Here is a 17198-nt window from a genome sequence, read left to right as displayed (position 1 = left end):
GAAGAGCTGTTCCCATTCCTCTGCGGGTGCCAAAATGATTGAGATGGCTTCTTTGCGTCGAATAAAAAAGGAACCAAAAATGGGGTCCCCTGTCTAAATGCTCACCGGAGGCTAAGTACTCGAACCTCACTGGGATGAATAAAACCCTTACACATTGAAAGCACGTAGATGGCACAAATACAGTATAAAACCCTTGCACATTGAAAGCTGGATTGCAGAAATACAAAAATGTTTTCAACACAACCACTTGTAGTCTACTTCCTCTGACAAATTGCTATAGACATTGTACCTAAATTTGATAAAAATGTTTTTAAGTACAACAAACAAGAGCAATTCTAGGCTACAATTATTGTCCGAGACAGAGTCCCGTGAGGCAAGGGTAATCTTCAGGTTTAAGGGTAGATCCAACCCAAAGCTACAAGGATAGGGCAGAGAACTCAATAACCACAACAAAATTTTCAGTAACACCTTGTATCATTCCACCAATACTGGAATGCAAGACACTGGCCAACTGATTTTGGTTTTCAAACCAACATGATTATCATTTAGATTTAGTTTGATTCATGGATAATGAAGGAAAAGAAACATTGTAAAGGAAATCTTCAATTTCTTTTATCCGGTTTGGATATCAGCGAACCAAACGCAACCTTGCTGTTTTTATGGAAAATATTGCAGACTATTTGAATCTCATTACAAAAAATTATTCATGGAGCTTATGATTGTACTATGAACTTAATCTAGACAGACACAATCATTGAGTATGAAGGTGGCATCCCAATAAACCTAAGAAAACTAAGGAAATAACTGGCAAAACTGATATTGCTCTATTCCTCCCCAAGGAAAAAAGAATACGGAGGCCCAGACTCACTCACTGAACAGCAGCACAACTACTGAAAAAACCTAGGAGATACAAGGGAAGCGAAGGGGAAGGTCATTGAGATTGGAATTTCTCTTTCCTCGCCAAGGATTCCCCCTTGTGCTCACTGCTAGCAGTAACAACATAACCTGCTCCAACCTGAAGTGAAACACAAAGCATATATGAGCGACCACATGCACGCAGGCGCGCGTGCACACGCGCACACAGAGACAGAGAGACAGAGAGAGAGAACCTGACAGTCCTTCAAAACAACACGCTCTTGGAGCTGTACATTACTGCAAATAACGGAACCTTGAATTGAACAACCATCTCCAATAGTAGCATGGTTCATCACAACTGAATTAACAACCTGCGGATACAAGGGATCAAAACAATTTGCAATTATCTCAACTGTAGTTCTGCAACGAGTCTACGATATAAATAAAGTCCAGCATTAGTTAATAATAAAAGTTCCAGCTCTTCGTAACCAAATAATATATAGATGAAAATCCTTTATGGTTTTCTTTTTTCTTCTTCGGAGGTAGATGCTTCATAATAACATTCTCTTTATAGTAGTTTCATTTTACCTTTACATTGGAACCCATCCGGCAGTGAGAGCCAATAACAGATCGTTTCACACTGCATTTGTCACCCATTTGTGAACCTTCCCCCAACATACACTGTGGGCCCGCATAATGAAACCAAATAACTTTATGAGCATACTGAGAATGACCTGGAGTCGGTGAACCACAAATATTCTAATCTAGCAAGATGCAAACACCAATTTAAACTATTTACAGGTACTCTTAATCACTAAACCTTTTTTGTCTAATAATTTCCTTTGTAAATAAACCAGTTACAATAAACCAACAAGTTTTCCATAAACAAAGATTGAATGAAGAGAGAGCAACTCACTGTTCTTTTTGAACCAAGAACCGCTGAAGGATGAATTATGTTATTCTGAGCAGAAAATGAATATCCTGACAGGTGACTTGCCTCTCCTATGGCCTGACACACTTAAGTATGACCATCAGCCCCACCTGATCAAACAAATGCAAGAGAAAAAAAGAAACACAAAAGTAAAACAAACTTCTAAGCACTCGCAAAAAGTTTCAACTGAAAAAACTCACATCTCGATTTATGTCGCTGAAAGCTTGAATCGAATTCAAGCGTGCACAGTACTTGCTTTTATTGGCAATATAAACACAGCATTTATGGGTTTTCCTCAGAGCAGGAGAAAAACCATTGTCACCAAAGGCATAGAGTTGATGAAAGCTTGGGGTAGATGCATTTGCCAGCAGTTGAGACGGCATTACTTTGTTGCTCTGGAAAGCAACCTTCTCACTGCATCATGTCGTCTATGGGTAGCCGCCACTGCCCTAGGAGGAACATCACAAACAATATCACCACTCACAACCTGCATAAGCATAAAGAACTAATAGTTTTAGTAGAATAACCTTTGTTTTTTTTCTTGAACTCAAACACTATAGAAGATGAGAACTCCAACCAAGATATCGTTTGCAGTCAGAGATGACCTGCAATGGCCCGAAGAGCACCAGCAGTCCCAACATCCTCAGGGACAGCAGCTACCTGCAAACATATAAAACTGAACTTAAACTCTTTCTTAGAAGAACTTGTGAGTTTCATAGTGATGAAGGGTCCTCAAATATTAACAATGAATAATTGCACGACATAATATGAATTGAGGCACGTGTTGCCAGCTCTAAGAAAGGGTGCACAGTGTGTGTGCACCCGAGAGTGTGTGTGTGTGTGTGAGAGAGAGAGAGAGAGAGAGAGAGAGATTGATTTTGGGCAACTAATGAATCTGCATTAAAAGAAAAAATTGAGCTTCTTGTGCTCCTCACAGAAGAGGAATGAGAGTTCTGTTAAACAATACAAATTCTATATTTTCCATAAAGACAACACAGAAGCTGCTTACCAATACTCCCCTGATATTGAGACATCTAACATCTAGCTATCTAGGACAATTACTATGTTTATATTATAATCCACCACATTTTTCTTTAATCAATGTCACTTGCAGCATAAGTTAAGCAATTCAGAGAGGTTATTAGCAGATTTATAAGAATACTATGCCATCAGATGACGGGGGAAAAAAAAACACCCCTCCCCATTATTTAGTGAAAGCTGTCAGCCACTATATATTAGAACTCCATTTGATTCATTAAGGTTACTGGCTCTCTTGGGTTCTTTCTCTACCATCAGGATCAGAGTCCTGGCTTCCAACCAATACATTAGAATTTCACATTGACTTGGTACCGTTACTAGCTCTCTTGGATTCTCTCTCTACCATCCGGGATCAGTTCCTTCCTTCAACCAATACAAATGTACATTGATATTGACAGTGACCATTACCCCGTTCGTTGAAAGTAGAGAGACAAGATATTGATTTTTTCAAGAGTTAACAGCAATGACTCTACTAACAAGTGCTGAACAATCTAACACTTCAAATAAGTTGAGTTAAAGAACTTTATTGTTCAATGAGAATAAGGGGGCTCTCATTGCAACGCACCCATCACTTCTAAATTTGACATTTGAAGTGCTATTGATACAGCATGACATATGGAATATAGAAATTTTCCAATTTAGATTTCACCACTGATTATTATTCTTGCCCTTCCCACATGTGTTTCCCTACTACTTACACAGAAATACTTCCCCCTGAACTCAAAGACCATTAATTCAATAATTTTTTTCGTATAACTAAGAGATGGAGCTTGAGACTCATAAAAAAATAAAAATAAATAAATAAATAAATAAATAAAAAAAACAACAACAACTTAGAGATGGAGTTTGAGAAGGTAGAATTAGCAACCCTTTGATTAGAAAACCAGAGAAGACATCTAAGAGATTTGTCCACGTGAAACAAAGATTAAAAGATGCACTTGTAACAAAGAGCGACAACATCAACATTTGAAAGTAGTGCAAGGTAAAAGGGAATACCAACACTACCATGAGATGGTATGGAAAAATACAGTAGTGTTCGGATTAACTCAAGTCTAACCCTAGACAGAGCAGAATGGCAAAAAAATACTCGTGTAATTGAGCCCAAATAGTTGAGACAAGGTGAGTTGAGTATACGAAAATCTTGTAATGTTTCTGTTTTTCAACATTTTCTATTTTTTGGAATTTTCTGTTTTTGCAAGGACATTTTTGTCTTTTCTCGTTTTGCATGCCAGACACTGTGGGGTGTGCCGGGTGTGTTCGAGAGTTGGTTGGGGCATTCCATTGAGTTCAGGACTCTTAGAAATGCACTGGTTATTACTTCAGCATTTTTCCATTTTTATGGCCGGACGGTCCCGGGTGAGACCCGCTATCGGGATTTTGTGTACGGGAGTTGTGTCACGAGTTCATTGCATACCATGCATAATTATTTTGTGCCTAAGTAAAATTGTTTAAATGTTAAATTGTGTGGTTGTAGTGTAATTATAGCATATGTATATATATGTATAAAATTAAAAGAAAAAGTGGGATATTTGTTAGTGATGGGACCCACCACTAATTCATTTGTGGCCAAGAGGCCATTTTGGCCTCAAAATTCTCTCTCCCCCCGTAAGCTCTCTCTCTTCCTCACTTTTCTCTTCTTTTTCTTTTCCTTTTCTTCTCAAGCTTCAATCTTCAATTACTCTTTCATCTTTTGAAATTTGTTGGTGCTGTTTGCGGCAAATCGGAGAGCTCGTCAAGATCTACGTGTTGATAGAAACAATTCCTCATTTGGCTAACCCTAGGAATTTTGAATTTGGGCATCAAATTGGGATTTTTTTTTGCATCTTTTGAGGTAGGGGTCTCTAATCTATGCATTCTTGTATCTTTGTAAGTTAATTCTAAGTGATTTGTTATCAAACATGCTTAATTTGTGTTGATTACCTTTAGAATGACCTATTTGTTGTGTATGAAATTTATGACTATGTGTGTTACTTGATTTATATGAAAAGCATGCTTGGTGATAATTTTTATGCCTATTATGAATATTTGACTTGTATAGTATTTGATTCCTCTTATATATATATTGTTGGGAAGCATGAGACATTCATGCATATCATTTAGTAAGAAATGGGAAAAATTGTTTTGAAATGAAAGAAAAGGGTTTTTTGGGAAAAAGTTTGATAAAGGGTTTTGCGAAAACCCGGTCGCCGAGAGGTTACCGAGGGGCTGTGGCGTTAATGTGACCTAGAGGGAACTAGGGAAATCACCCTAGCGTGGTTGAGTTATCTGGGCCCCAAATGACGCCACAGGGATATCATGGGTCAGGGACAGTAGCCAATCCTTCTCTTGTGTCGCCATGGGGTCACCATGGGACGGTTATGTTAACGGTTTGAAAAGTGAAGAATGTAAGTGATTTTGAAAATGGGGAGCGACATAGCACAGCATTGCATTTCATAGCACCACGTTGTTCATTTTTGGACTTGAAATTGATGTTGTATTCTTCCCCGGCATAGCATGATCCCTATCCTTTATTCCTATTCATTGCTTGGATTCACGGGGTCACAAGAGGTGTGTCTTAAGCACCACCTACATAACAATTTTACTCACCCCTTTATATTAACATTTGTCAGGTCTCGGAAAAGAAGTGGCGGATGATAACCCACCACAAGTTTGAAGGGGGAATAAAAGTTCATTTTGCTATCTTTCGTGTTTTGAGCCTCTTTCTTTTGTAAAAGTGTCATTTTGAAATGTATTAAGTTGCATAGCATGTCCTTGTAATTAAATTGTAAGTTTTGATCATATTTTGATGTAAATTTGGATAAAATGTAAAGACTATTATTAATTCTTAATTGAATGGGGTAAATGAAGGTGCTTTGTATCTAAATGATGGTGTTTATAATTGTGGCATGTAGCTTTGTCAATTCCAAAGTCTTAGAACTGGTTTAGAACAGGGTGCAAGCCTCTACATAGGCTATTTTTTTCATTTCCTCATTCTCAGCATTTCCAATAACTGAACCACAGTTCGAAGAACCATTTCGGTCGACCGAAATGAACACTTCGGCTGACCAGTTCTTCCAGTAGCCTTAGCTACTATAGGGATCGCAACCGGTCGACCGGTTGGCCATTTCGGCCGACCGATTCTGGGGGTGTTTGCTTCAGCTGACCGAATCTTCACTTTGGTCGACCGAACTGATGCTGCTTGGTTTTCTTTATTCCTTGTTTCGGTATTATCCACCTGGAGCCTTGTGATGTTGATTAAAATTCCTTGTGAAGCATAATTTTGACCAATGAATGAGGTTTTGACCATAGACATGATGGGAATGACTTAGGTGACCTCGGGTTTGGATAAGGACCCGGTTAATGGTTCGGAACCACGGGTTCAGGTCGTTACAAAATTGGTATCAGAGCCATGATTTGAAAACCATTAGGACGACGGGTAGAGGCCTACATAGGGTTGCGTTGGAAGTCATTTGCATTGTTATGTGGCTAATTGCTAAAGTGTTTCATTTTTTGAAAAGCATGCTTAATTGTTTACTTACTTACATGCTTATGTGTTTATGTTAATGTGTTTCTTGCATAGCCTTGCATGCTAGTGTTAGTATAGTGTCGTGTTGTGTTGAGTCATTCTCGGTTAGACCTTAGCGTCATTGTCGTTGAACTGTTTTCTCGTTTTTTTAGCACGATGCCACCACAAAAGGAACTAAGGGGCCTAGGCGGACAAGGGGTGATGTTAGTGAAAGCTCTAGCTCCAATCCTGCGGAGCAAGTTGAAGAGGATACACTTCTTAGGGAATTGATTCCCCCAAAAGGTGTCTTCACTAGAAGGGACGATGTTGTGGTACCCATTGAAGAGGGTGAAGGTTCGGCAGAACTGGCATTGAATCATTTGTTGCAAAGTGCCTTGAGGGCTACAATTGCTTCTCTTCCACAGCCGGTACCACAACCGGTGGTTCAGACAGAGGAAACGGAAGTACAAAAACGTCTCAAGTTGATTTCTGGGTTTGTGAAGCTCATGCTAGTGATGTTTGAGGGTGGTGCAAATCCGATGGTAACAGATGATTATCTCGATCAAGTGGAAAGCCACTTGACTTCTATGAATGTGTCGGACGATCAGCTGAAGATCATCTTGGACACTAATAAGTTTTCTAAGGATGCTAAGCTTTGGTGGAAGTCGGTCATTAACCAGCACAAGCTAGAGGATATGAGTTGGGATATGTTCAATGAGCTGTTTTATGAGAAATACTTTCCAATTACCAAGAGGTGGGAGTTAAGGAAGCAGTTTGATGATCCCATACAAGGTAATATGTCAGTGATGGAGTATGAGAACAAGTTTACCTCTCTTTCTCGATTTGCTCTTGAAATAGTGAGAAATGAGGCTGACAAGACTCGAAAGTTTGTTTCCGGTCTTCATTACCAAATAAGGCCATTGATAGCGGCACAATACTTCAAGGTGTATTCAGAGGCAGTGGAAGAGCATTGATGCTAGAGGCGGAGGCAAAAAATAAAAATGCAGGAAGGGAACAGTGGAAGCAAAAGAGGGAATGCAGGCCATCATCAGAGGGGCAGTCATGGAAGAAGAACAGGGGTGGTTCGTCTCAGTTTCAGAGGCAGCAGTCGGCACGATCCACTCTTACTACTCTTATGTCAGTTGGGTCAGATAAGAGTGAGGTCGTTTGTTTTCAATGCCAGCAGCCTCTACATTTCAAGTCCAAATGTCCTATGTACCCGTCTGTAGTTTCTGCAGCATCGAGAACTTGTTATGGGTGTGGCCAGCAAGGCCATGCAATTCAGGATGGTCCAAATCGGGGAGCAAGTATCAGTAGTGGCAGAGGATCACAGCAGAGGCCGTCACAGTCGGCTATAGCTCAGTCAGGTTTTAGGCCACCGCCGCCACCACAACCTGCTATGTCTTCACTCACAGCCAACTAGGAGGGATACTACTGCTGTGTCAGTGCAGCATTCAAGTGTTCAGGTTGGCAGTTCTTAGGCACAGGCACTACAGGGGCGTGTCTATGCAGTTGTTCAGGCCGATGCATCTTCTGGTCCATCAGTTCTCCGAGGTATTTTCCTAGTGTTTGGCTCTTGGGCCCGTGTTCTGTTTGACTCTAGTACATCTCATCATCATTTGCACTTGCATCGAGGTTAGAGGTCAGTTTCATGGATTGGGCGTTATATGTTGATACGCCAGTTTCAATGTATTTGAGTTAAGTCGTGAGGGATTGTTCCATCGTGATAGCCGGACGAACTTTTGTGTTTGACCTCATCCTCATTGAGATTACTGGCTTTGATGTCATTCTCGGGATGGATTGGTTAGCTTTATTTCATGCTACGATCGATTGTTTCAAAGGAAGAGTCATAGTTTGTACTCCCGAAGGAGATTGCTTCTTTTTCGTGGGAGATCGGAGTGATTCCCACACATCATAGTCTTTTAGCCGAAGAAGATGGTGTTGCAATAAAGGTTTATCCGGTAGTTGTTCGTGACTTTTTGAATGTTTTTCCGAGGGATTTGACAGAGTTGCCTCCACATCGAGAAGTGGAGTTTACTTTTGATTTGATACCCGGTACCGCATCGATTTCTATGGCACCGTATCGTATGGCACCAGTGGAGTTGGAAGAATTGAAGAAGCAGCTTGATGATTTGATGATGAAAGGTTTCATCCGACCGAGTGTGTCACCGTGGGGCGCACCAGTCTTGTTTGCTAAGAAGAAAGATGGTTCTTTGAGGTTGTGCATTGATTACCTGAAGTTAAATCATGCCACCATTAAGAACAAGTATCCTTTGCCGATGATAGATGATTTATTTGATCAGTTGAGGGGAGTTTGCTGTTTTTCGAAGATTGACTTGAGGTCGGGCTACTGTTAGTTACGGGCTAGGGATGAGGATATCCCAAAGACAGCGTTCCGTACACGGTATGGACATTATAAGTTCCTTGTTATGCCTTTTGGTTTGACTAATTCGCCAGCGGCATTCATAGACCTAATGAATCGTGTCTTTCACGATTATTTGGACCAGTTTGTGATAGTCTTCGGGGATGACATCCTTGTATATTCACGATCTCAAGAGGAGTACGAGATCCATTTGAGTATCGTATTGTAGATTTTGCGAGAGCACCGTTTATACGCCAACTATAAAAAGTGTGAATTTTGGCTATAGGAGGTGAAATTTTTGGGACATGTTGTTTCGGAGGGTGGAGTGTCAATGGATCCATCAAAGATTGAAGTAGTTTTGAACTGGGAGCATCCTAAGAATGTTTTTGAGATCCGGAGTTTTCTTGGCCTAGCAGGTTATTATTAGAGATTTGTGAAGGATTTTTCCAGTCTCGCAACGCCTATGACTTGATTGACCCGAAAAGAAATCAAGTTCGTGTGGAATGAAGCCTGTGGGTCTTCCTTTTAGGAGTTGAAAACAAGGTTGACTACGGCTCACCTGAGCATGGCTTGGGTTATGTGATCTATTGCGACGCGTCACGTGATGGTTTAGGGTGTGTGTTGATGTAGGATGGTAGAGTAATAGCTTATGAGTCTCAACAGTTGAAGACTCATGAGCATAACTATTCTACTTATGACTTGGAGTTAGCGGCAGTTGTATTTGCCCTGAAGTGTTGGAGACACTATTTGTATGGTGAAAGATTCGAAGTTTTCTCGAATTACAAGAGTCTCAAGTACCTTTTCTCCCAAAAGGACTTGAACAATAGACAGAGGCGATGGGTTGAGTTCTTGGAGGATTACCACTTTGACTTGCAGTATCATCCGGGCAAGGCAAATGTGGTAGCAGACGCCTTAAGCCGGAAATCTCGTGGGACTTTAACCGGTTTGGCTATTCGGAAGTGGAAGATGCTTGAGGATTTGGCAGAGATGGGATTACAGTGTTTTGATGATGATGTATACAGTGAGTCGACATTCTTGTTCAGTCTTGTGGCTCAGCCTACTCTTATCGGACGAGTAATTGAGTCACAGAGACAGGATCCAGATTTGGATGCCATTCACGCTTTGATCTCCAGTGGTGAGACAGTGAAGGATTGGACCTTGCATGCAGATGGAGGTCTGTGGTTTAAGGATTTGTTGGTTGTTCCCACAAGTTGTCGTGAGGACATTCTACGGGAGTTTCACACTTTCCGCTTTGTAGTTCATCCAGGTGGTAGTAAAATGCATCACAATTTGAGACGTCAGTATTGGTGGAATGGAATGAAAAAGGATGTTGCACAGTTTGTGGCTAGATGCCTTACCTGTTAACAGGTGAAGGCCGAGCATCAGAGACCCGCCGGCTTGTTGTAACCATTGCCTGTAGCGCAGTGGAAATAGGAGCAGATTGCTATGGACTTTATGACAGGTCTTCCTAGGTCACAACGTGGAAATGAGACCGTATAAGTCATCATTGACAGATTGACCAAGACGGCTCACTTTTTGCCCATTAAGTTTAAGGATGCCAAGTTCACTTTAAAGTTCTGGGAAGGACTTTAAGCGGCGTTTGGTTCATCGTTGCACCTTAGTACGGCATTGCATCCATAGACGGACAGCCAGTCGGAGCGTGCCATCCAGATCTTGGAGGATATGTTTCAGGCATGTATACTTGATTTGGGAGGTAGTTGGGAGGATCACCTTCCACTCATTGAGTTTGCCTACAACAATAGTTATCAAGCGAGTATTGAGATGGGTCCATTTGAGGCATTGTATGGTAGACCTTGTAGGTCTCCTGTTTGTTGGCCTGAGGTGGGCGAGATTGCCGCCTTAGGACCCGACATTGTACTCGAGACTACCGAGAAGATTAAGTTGATTAGACAGAGGTTGCTCACAGCTCAGAGCTAACAAAAGAGCTATGCGGACAGGCAAAGACGACCGCTATCCTTTGATGTGGGAGACCATGTCTTCCTACGGGTTTCTCCACAAAAGGATTTGATGAGGTTCGGGAAGAGTGGCAAGTTATCGCCACGATTCATTAGACCGTTTGAGATCTTGGACCGCGTAGGGGAGGTTGCTTACAGACTTGTATTGCCGCCACAAATGGACAGAGTTCATAATTTTTTCATGTGTCGATGCTATGGAAGTATGAATCGGATCCATCTCACGTTTTGGATTAGATTGATATTAATATTGATGAGAATGTCTCCTATGAAGAGGGACCAGTTCGGATCCTTGACACATGGCAGAAAGTGTTAAGGGATAAGACAATACCACCAGTGAAGGTTTTTTGAAGGCATCATAGAGTTGAAGAGGCTACTTGGGGCTAGAATAGGAAGTTCGCTCCAAATATCCAAAGTTGTTTTCTTCCCCAGGTATGAATTGATTTCAAAGACGAAATCCTTTTAAGTTGGGGAGATTGTAATGTTTCTGTTTTTCACCATTTTCCATTTTTTGGAATTTTCTGTTTTTGCAAGGGCATTTTCGTCTGTTCTCGTTTTGCTTGCCGGACACCGTGGGGTGTACCGGGTGTGTCCGAGAGTTGGTTGGGGCATTCCATTGAGTTCAAGACTCTTGAAAATGCACTGATTGCCACTTCGGTATTTTTCCATTTTTCGGGCTGGACGGTCATGGGTGGGACTCGTTATCGGAATTTTGTGTACAGGAGTTGTGTCACGGGTTCATTGCATACCATGCATAATTATTTTGTGCCTAATTAAAATTGTTTAAATGTTAAATTGTGTGGTTGTAGTGCAATTATAGCATATGTATATATATGTATAAAATTAAAAGAAAAAATGTGATTTTTATTAGTGGTGGGGCCCACCACTAATTCATTAGTGGCCAAGAGGCCATTTTGGCCTCAAAATTCTCTCTCTCCCCGTAAGCTCTCTATTCTCCTCACTTTTCTCCTTTTTCTTTTCCTTTTCTACTTAAGTTTCAATCTTCAATTACTCTTTCATCTTTTGGAATTTGTTGGTGCCGTTTGCGGTAAATCAAAGAGCTCGTCAAGATCTACGCGTTGATATAAACAATTCCTCATTTGGCCAACCCTAGGAATTGCGATCAAATTGGGGGTTTTTGCATCTTTTGAAGTAGGGGTCTCTAATCCATGCATTCTTGTACCTTTGTGAGTTAATTCTAAGTGATTTGTTGTCAAGCATGCTTAATTTGTGTTGATTACCTTTAGAATGACCTATTTGTTGTGAATGAAATTCATGACTATGTGTGTTATTTGATTTATATGAAAAACATGCTTGGTGGTAATTTTCTATACCTATTGTGAATATTTGACTTGTATAGTATTTGATTCCTCTTGTATATATATATATATATATATATATATATATATATTGTTGGGAAGCATGAGACATTCATGCATATCATTGGGTAAGAAATGGAAAAATTGTTTTGAAATGAAAGAAAGGGGTTTTTTGGGAAAAAATTTGATAAAGGATTTTGCGAAAACCCAGTTGCCGAGGTGTTACCGAGAGTCCGTGGCATTAATGTGACCTAGAGGGAACTAGGGAAATCACCCCAGCGTGGTTAAGTTATCTAGGCCCCAAATGACGTCACGAAGGTACCATGGGTCAGGGAAAATAGCCAATCCTTCTCTCGTGTCGCCATGGGGTCACCGTGGGACGGTTATGTTAACGGTTTGAAAAGTGATGAATGGAAGTGATTTTGAAAATGGGGAGCGACATAGCATGGCATTGCATTTCATAGTACCACATTGTTCATTTTTGGACTTGACATTGATGTTGTATTCTTCCCCGGCATAACATGATCCCTATCCTTTATTCCTATTCATTGCTTAGACTCACGGGGTCACAAGAAGTATGTTTTAGGCACCACTTACTTAGCAATTTTGCTCACCCCTTTACATTAACATTTTTCAGGTCTCTGAAAAGAAGTGGCGGATGACAACGCACCACAAGCTTGAAGGGGGAATAAAAGTTCATTTTGCTATTTTTTGTGTTTTGAGCCTCTTTCTTTTGTAAAAGTATCATTTTGAAATGTATTAAGTTAAATAGCATGGTCTTGTAATTAAATTGTAAGTTTTGATCCTATTTTGATGTAAATTTGGATAAAATGTAAAGACTATTATTAATTCTTAGTTGAATGGGGTAAATGAAGGTGCTTTGTATCTAAATGATGGTGTTTATAATTGTGGCATGTAGCTTTGTCAATTGAAGTCTTAGAATTGGTTTAGAACAGGGTGCAAGCCTCCACATAGGCCATTTTTTTCATTTCCTCATTCTCAGCATTTCCAGTGGCTGAACCACAGTTCGAAGAACCATTTCGGTCGACCGACCGAAATGGGCACTTCGGCCGACCGGTTCTTCCATTAGCCTTAGCTACTGTAGGGATCACAACCGGTCGACGAATTGGCCATTTCGGCCGACCGATTCAGGGGGGGTTTGCTTCGGTCGACCGAACTAATGCTGCTTGGTCTTTCTTTGTTCCTTGTTCCGGTATGATCCACCTAGAGCTTTGTGATGTTGATTAAAATTCCTTGTGAAGCACAATTTTGACCAATGAATGAGGTTTTGACCCTAGACATGATGGGAATGACTTAGGTGACCTCGGGTTCGGATAAAGACCCAGTTAACGGTTCAGACCCACGGGTTCGGGTCATTACAAATCTATTCTCGATTATTGTTGTAGAGTGTGGGTCAATTCTTTGAAATAGATTTGGTTATGTGAGGATCCTTTAAAATAAGATTTTTCTACGGGAGTTGAGGGTTGGCAAGATTCCCTTGAAAATATTAATGACACACAACAGCCCCTTTCAAAAGAATCATTTTCTACAGATATTAGTTCTCAAAAAATCTCAACAATTAACAACCTAATGAAGAGGACGCAGTAATTAACTGATCCTACATATGCAAAGGGGTGAGAAGATGTTCAATTATCTATTTGTGCATTATCTAGTAATTAGATGTGCACATGGATCCATTAAAATCGTCAATCCAATCCAAACTGTATGGTTTGGTTCAGTTTTGTCCTCTGTGGATCAACAATTCGAATTTTTGAAATTCTCAAAAATCCCTAAAAATCCCTAAATGATAAAACCCCCAAAAAGATGAATTTTCGAAATCCCTAAATGATAAAATCCCGAAAAAGATGTAAAAACCCACAATCCCTAGAATTTTTGAAATTCCTAGGGTTGTCCAAATGGTGAATTGTTTGTATCTACGTGTAGATCTTGACGAGCTCTCCGTTTTGTCGCAAACGGCACCCAAAGAAATGAGAGGGAGAGAGTTTTACGGAGAGAGAGTTTTACAGGGAGAGGGAAGATGTGAGGCCAAATGTGGCCTTTTGGCCACTAAACAATGCAGTGGTGGGTCCCATCACTTAAAAATATCTTTTTCTTTTAATTTTCTATCACAAATTCAAATACATGCTCTAATTACAATACAACCACCCAATTTAGCATTTAAAAAATTTACTTGGCACAAAATAATTATGCATGGTATGCAAATGACCCGAGACACGACTCCAGTGCACAACAATCCTTGTAGTAGGTCCCACTCGGGACTTTCTGGTCCGAAAAATGAAAAAATACCGAAATGGCAACCATTGCATTTATAAGAGTCCTGAACTCAAAGGAATACCCTAACCAACTCTCGGACACACCCGGCACACTCCACGGTGTCCGGTACGCAAAATGAGAAAAGACGAAAATGCACTTGCAAAACAGAAAATTCCAGAAAAATGTGTTGCATATTATTCTAATGTTTCAGGGGAGGTAAGTGGAATTTACCCAAGAATCTTTTGAAATGTTGTGGAAAATGGATTTTGTGACAAGGAGCATATTCTGTTTCAGCATGGAGTAGCTATTAGATCTGGTCACCACTGCGCACAGCCTCTCCGTCGATTTTTAGGAATCAATGCAAGTGCACGGGCAAGCCTTCACTTTTACAACACAAAAGAGGAGGTTGATGACTTCATTCATGCTCTTAATGACACAGTCAGCTTCTTCACATCTTTCAAGTAGCCGAGATCCTCTGTGAATGCTGGACGCGTTTAAATTGGGTTCTTTACTTTGCTTATGTTATGAGATGAGAGAAGAGTATATTGTACTGGAATGCAAGACACCAACTGATTTTGGTTTTCAAACCAACATGATTATCATTTAGATTCAGTTTGATTCATGTATAACGAAGGAACAGAAACATTGTAAAGGATATCTTCAATTTCTTTTATCCGGTTTGGATATCAGCGAACCAAATGCAACCTTGCTGTTTTTATGGAAAATATTGCAGACTATTTGAATCTCATTACAAAAAATTATTCATGGAGCTTATGATTGTACTATGAACTTAATCTAGACAGACACATTCATTGAGTATGAAGGTGGCATCCCAATCAACCTAAGAAAACTAAGGAAATAACTGGCAAAACTGATATTGCTCTATTCCTCCCCAAGGAAAAAAGAATACAGAGGTCCAGACTCACTCACTGAACAGCAGCACAACTACTGAAAAGACCAAGGAGATACAAGGGAAGCGAAAGGAAAGGTCATTGAGATTGGAATTTCTCTTTCCTCGCCAAGGATTCCCCCTTGTGCTCACTGCTAGCAGTAACAACATAACCTGCTCCAACCTAAGCTTTGGTAACTCCCCTTTTGAGAGAGATCTTGCAGGTGTCATGTCAAACTAACCAGCTGGCTCCTTACAAGATAAGGCAGTACATCTTGCCTTGAGCTTTGGTAACTCCCCTTTTGATCAAGAACTTCTTGCAGAGCAGATCTGCAAGAGATTCAAACAGTAGTGAGAAATAGACAAAGCAAAAACAATTTGAGATGACTGAAGGTAAAAAATACTTGGAAGCAAAGAACGAAACTTCAAACCTCTTGAATGCATATAAATGAGCGTCCATCAGATCGGCACGAATTTCCATCTACACAAGGATGAAAAAGAGAGCCTGAGAACCAAGGGAAAATTTGTAATATTTTGGGGGATTTTCCAATTGGATGCTCATCTTTTTTTAAAGGAAAAGAAACAGAGAAAACAATATAACTCAAAAGTTGTAGGAAAAGGAGAGGAAGTAGGAAAAGGTATGAATGGTTGAAAATTCTCAAATTGATGGTTAATATATTTCATCGGCAGGCAGATGCCAGGAAGAGAAAGGTAGAAAATAACTTTTCACAAAAGCATTCACAACTAATGAGGCATACAAACTAGGGGATGGGAAAAGAATTCAATAAGCAAATGCAATTAAATGCTCTCAGTTACCCCTCCCAATGGCAAACAATACATCCCAAAGTAGGGGAAAAAAATACAAGTAATGACAAGGGGAAAAAACCAACAGACAGAAAATTTTCAACTGTTGTTGCATCAGTTGTCACTCCAAGAGGACTTTTTCAGAAGTAAAATAAGAGAGTGACGCAAAGAAATCCATTTACCTGGCCTACTACCCGGAGAATGCTCTTTTGAACTAACATCTTTCTCGGCTTCAGCTCCTATCAAGAGTAACACATGATACAAAGTAAGGGAACATTTCAGATTACATGTCTAATTTTAGAAATTAGAGGACCTCAGTCATCTCACCAGCTGCAATATACAGTAGAAACTGTCTCATGGCGTCCAGCCCTATAATATTGTATCGTCCTGGTTTCTTGGCTTTGTCCTTTCCTCTAGAGGAACCCATATCTGATGGTCCAGTGACAGGAGCAGAGCAGAGCACTGAAGTAACCACTGCATCATGTCGTCTATGGGTAGCCGCCACTGCCCCAGGAGGAACATCACAAACAAGATCGCCACTCACAACCTGCATAAGCATAAAGAACTAATAGTTGTAGTAGAATAACCCTTCACCACCCTCCTCTTATTCGGGTCATTAAGACCACGAACGTTCCAAGTAATAATTCGTAGCTTCATTAACAACCAGATAAGAGTAACTCCCCTCCCCCCTTCTTTAAACTCCTACTTCTGGTCCTCCCCCTTTCCTTCACCACCCCTTTCTTCCGTTCATAGTTAACTTCAAAAATTAGATTCATGATCTCCTGTGCCCCCTTCCAAGACAATAGAGGCCTAGCATTTACCTCAGCGGTCACAACAATCTCTCTTCCTTCCCCTATATCATGAAGGATAGATAAAGTCTTATCATTATTACCCTCTGATGAGACACCCAACAGCTATATTATCAATCACCCAGTCCTTTCCCATATCTACAGAAAAATCAGGTTGCGAAACAGCCAGGGGTTCCACATTGGCACATTCATCCTCCAACCAAGGGGCTAGCTCGTTAGAGTAAACCTGTTGGATAGAACTGAGGTCATCATTGTCTTCAACATCTCCCCCATTATCAAACACCGAACCTATGACATAGTCTTCTACTCCATTAGCCAAATATCTAACAGGTGCATTCTCCTCTATCCCTGTAGTTGGCAAACAGTTAAGACCTTCCAAGGCTACACGCATGAGACTAACAGATTCATTCTCCACATCCCCTTCAGAAGGCAAGCGAAGGCCTTTTAAGGCTACATGCAA

The 17198-nt window shown here is 40.5% G+C and overlaps 1 pseudogene; it reads right to left on the bottom strand.

Moving 5' to 3' along the window:
- Positions 1-308: 308 nt before the first annotated feature.
- LOC132309038 (uncharacterized) lies at positions 309-16488 on the bottom strand (annotated as a pseudogene).
- Positions 16489-17198: the final 710 nt, after the last annotated feature.

The sequence above is a fragment of the Cornus florida genome, unplaced genomic scaffold, assembly GCF_030987335.1.
Source record: "Cornus florida cultivar Cherokee Brave unplaced genomic scaffold, ASM3098733v1 CherokeeBrave_3.0.0_Hap2_Chr05, whole genome shotgun sequence".
NCBI lineage: Eukaryota > Viridiplantae > Streptophyta > Magnoliopsida > Cornales > Cornaceae > Cornus > Cornus florida.
Note: the sequence above shows the minus strand (reverse complement) of the source record. Positions and strands in the feature narration are given on the sequence as shown.